General features: G+C 56.1%; 1 long non-coding RNA gene across 1 annotated transcript; it reads left to right on the top strand.

Annotated features, from left to right (window-relative positions):
- Nucleotides 1-3128: 3128 nt before the first annotated feature.
- LOC149121198 (uncharacterized) lies at nucleotides 3129-4089 on the top strand. Its single transcript, XR_016223639.1, has 2 exons — nucleotides 3129-3240; nucleotides 3321-4089. It is a non-coding gene; the product is annotated as an uncharacterized LOC149121198 (long non-coding RNA).

Here is a 4089-nt window from a genome sequence, read left to right as displayed (position 1 = left end):
GTTCAAGACCAGGCTGCTCCACTTCTGATTCAGCTCTCTGCTATGGTCTGGGAAAGCAGTAGAAGATGACTAAGTCCTTGGGCCCCTGCACCCGCGTGGGAAACCCAGAGGAAGCTCCTGGCTCTTGGCTTCGGATCAGTCCAGCTCCAACCATTGCAGCCATCTGGGGAGTAAACCAGTGGATGGAAGATCTCTCTCTCTCTCTCTCTCTCTCTCTCTCTGCCTCTGCCTCTCTGTAACTCCACCTTTCAAATAAATAAATCTTTAAAAAAAATTTTTTTAAAAGACAAGTTAAATTTTAAATAAGAAAAGAAACACAAGAAGGCAGACACGGAGGGGAAAGCCATGTGAACCCAAGGCAGTATCCGCCACCGGCATCCACAGCCCAGGGACACCAACCGCTTCCAAAGCGGGAGCGACCAGGAGCGACCGGTCTCAGAGCCTCCACAGCCTGGAGGAAGCCCAGCCCTGCTGCTGTCCGACTTCAGCCTTCCTGTCTCCAGAACTGAGACAGAAGCCATTTCTGTTGCCTTCAGCTACTAGCTGTGTGGCCCTTTGTTTCGGCAGGCTTAGGGAGTGAATGCAGATGACAAGGAACACAGCTACGAGGGCTCCTTTCGGCCTGAGCCCTATGCCCTGCCGCTGTGTTCAGGGGCAGGCCTGGTTTTCCCCAAAGCCATACCTTCCCAGGAAAGAAACGGTCACCACGAGATGGGGGACGGACGTGGGCAAGGCAGCCTCTGCTCCCGGCGTCTGCACAAGAAAGGCCCCATCCCCTGAGCATCTGGTGAGACAGGAGAACATGGGGAAAAGGCGACATCCTGGAGGCACAATGGTCATGTGTCCAATATCCGGGGCTGCACTGTCCCAGGGCTCCCCTACCCGAGGACAGGAGCTGGGGCTACACTGCCCAGGGCTCCCCAATTCCGAGGACAGGAGCCGGGGCTGCACTGTCCCAGGGCTCCCCCACCCCAAGGACAGGAGCCAGAGCTGCACCGCCCAGGGCTCCCCCACCCCGAGGACACAGTGTGCGTCTGCCACATGGAGCACCGGCCTCGTGAAACAACAGGTGTGAGAGTGCTCATGAACAGGAAAGCTCACGGACACCTAAAGGACTGCTCTAGCCACCTGCTTGCCCAGGAGGACCTCAAGGCCATCCCAGACCCTCCCCTCCCCACACCCTCCCCTGACAGATCCACTCCCTCCAGTCGGGCTGCCTCCCTCCATCTCCGTGGCTCTTACCTACTGTAGCTGACCCCTTTCTCTTACCAGACTAAGTCCCTGGCCCAGCCTCCCCCCTCCACGCTCCACTGGGGGAACTTGAAGAATCTTCCAATACAGAGAATCTGCCTGCCACTTCCTGCTTAGAAATCCCTTAAGCCACTTGGCATAACTGCCAAGGCCTGGCTGCCCCCCCCACCAGACTCCATCACCAGCTCCCTGAAGACCTCCAGTTCTCCTGGCCAGGAGTCTTCACACACACAGCTCCCGGACGTGGATGACGGGGCCGGCCAGGACCACAGGACCTGGCTCAGGGGCGACGTCTCCTTGGCCCCCCACCCCCTCTTGGGGTTGCACAGCTCTGCTGGGGTGCTGTGGGGGCCTGCCTATGCTAGCATCTCTCCCCTCCACCCAGAGCTCCCTGCCAGCACCAGATTCTGTCCCAGTTGCCCCTCTTCCAGGCCAGCTCTCTGCTGTGGCCAGGGAGTGCAGTGGAGGATGGCCCAAGTGCTTGGGCCCTGCACCCCATGGGAGACCAGGATAAGCACCTGGCTCCTGCCATCAGATCAGCGCAGTGCACTGGCCGCAGCGCACTGGCCGTGGCGGCCATTGGAGGGTGAACCAACGGCAAAGGAAGACCTTTCTCTCTGTCTCTCTTTCCCTCACTGTCCACTCTGCCTGTCAAAAAATAAAATAAAATAAAATAATCTTAAAAAGAAAAAAAATGACTTGCAGAGAGGGGTTAATGGATTAACTGAGGACCCTTACCCTGGATTTGTTACCTTTTCTGAGAAAACTCATCAATAAAATCTGGAGCAAATCTCGGGAGTTCACAAGAGGATCTGCCAATCAGGCGAAAGGTAAGCCTGAGCCGGCCTTGGCGTCTCCTCCAGAGCCTCTGACTCTCCTAGGTGCACCCTGGTGGGAGCGCGTCCATGGGTCTCTACTGCCACCTGCTGGAAGAGTGGAATAAAGCCATAGGCCGCAGCCTGGAATTGCAAAACACGGAGCTCTAACTTGTATCTGCCACATCGGCTCAACAGCCAATGAAAAGTTGTCAGAGGAAATTGCTTTTGAAATCAAAACCACCTCACTGGAAAAACAAAGAAAAGGAGAGCAAATTGCACCTTGCAACAGTCACAAAGTGGAAGCATGCCTCCCAGGGAAAGTTCTCTAACTCAACGGGAAAGACCACAGAACCCTGTGAGGTGGAAGGAAACGTCTTTAGGAATCATGGCTAGAGCTTCCTTTGTGGCGCAGCGGGGTCCAGCACCCCACATGAGCACCGGTTCGAGTCCCTACTGTTCCACTTGTGATCCGGCCCCTGTTAATGCATCAGGGAAAGCAGCAGCAGATGGCCCAAGTGCTTGAGCCCCTGCACCCACATAGGAGAGCCAGGCAGAGTTTCTTGTTCTTGGCTTTGGCCTGGCTCAGCCCTAGCTGTTGCAATCATTTAGGGGTGGGAACCAGTGGACAGAAGATCTCTATCTCTCACTGTCTCTCCTCTGTAATTCTACCAAATAAATCAATCCTTTAGAAAGGAAGACAGGAAGGGAGGGAAGGAGGGAGGAATGGAGGGAGGAGAGAGGGAGGGGGGAGGGAGAAGGGGAGGGAAATTAAAGAAAAGAGAGAGAACTCATGGCTGTAGTATACTCCCCAGGCCACCATCAAATCCATTTCCTGGTGGGAGCCTCCAAATCTCGGTATCCCGGAACCTGACCGCACCGCCCTCCTGCTCAGACACAGCGCAGGTCCAGCTCAGCCCAGACTCAGCACGACAGAAACTGCTGGAAGCAGGGAGGCTGCTCTTTCCAAAAGCCTTGGCTCTGCAGCCAGACTTGCTAAGTCAACAAAGTAGGAGCCAGCCCTGCCTCTCGCCTTCCTGTTACGCCCTCCGGCTTCTCCTCCCTGCATCCCGTACTGCTGCAGGCACACACCCGTGCGTGCACATGCGTGCATATACACACACACACACACACACACACACACACACACGGTGCATCACCCACAGCGACTGGGGTAAGGCAACCTGCTCTGCGGGAACTGGGAGGCAGAAACCCAGACGGGCTGCAGCCGGGTTCTCTTTTCTTTCTCCACAGTCCAGTGGTCCTTATGAAAAGCTGGACCCAAGCCTGCAAACTCCAGGAACCGCCCTGGGCAGCGCTGCGTGTTTACTCAGCCCGCTAGGCTGCTTCCTCTCTTCTCCCCGGGAGGCGGTCTCAGCTGTCCTCAGGGCAGCTGGGCTCTGCTGAGCCCGGCCGGTTGCTTCTGGACGTACAGAGAGGGACGCCCACAGCCACTCTGGTCAACTTCTGAGACGGGGAAAAGGCTCGCGCTCAGCAAGCACCGCCTGACCCTGGCACGCAGCGCCCAAGAGTCAAGCTCAGCTCCACACCGCCCACCACGGCCTCCTGGGTCTCCTCGGAACCAAAATGCCCCCTACCCCGAACACACCCCCCAGGAGCTCCCAAAGGGAAGAAGTTGTAAACAGAAATGAGAGAGGTGGGGCCGGCACTGTGGCGTAGCAAGCAGGTAAAGCCGCCGCCTGCAGTACCAGCATCCCATGTGGGCACTGGTTCTAGTCCCGGCTGCTCCACTTCCGATCCAGCTCTCTGCTATGGCCTGAGAAAGCAGCAGAAGATGGCCCAAGTCCTTGGGCTCCTGTGTCCAGGGGGTAGACCTGGAAGAGGCTACAGGCTCCTGGCTTTAGATCAGTGCAGCTCCGGCTGTTGGCAGCTATCTGGGGAGTGAACCAGCGGATGGAAGACCTCTCTTTCTCTCTCTGCCTCTCTGTAACTCTGCCTTTCAAATAAATAAATAAATAAATTTTTTTTAAAAATTTTTAAAAAGAAAGAAAAAAAAAGAAAA

The sequence above is a fragment of the Oryctolagus cuniculus genome, chromosome 17 (assembly GCF_051225735.1).
Source record: "Oryctolagus cuniculus isolate XC-2025 breed Fujian yellow rabbit chromosome 17, ASM5122573v1, whole genome shotgun sequence".
Taxonomy (NCBI): domain Eukaryota; kingdom Metazoa; phylum Chordata; class Mammalia; order Lagomorpha; family Leporidae; genus Oryctolagus; species Oryctolagus cuniculus.
This window is presented reverse-complemented; position numbering and strand designations above follow the sequence as displayed.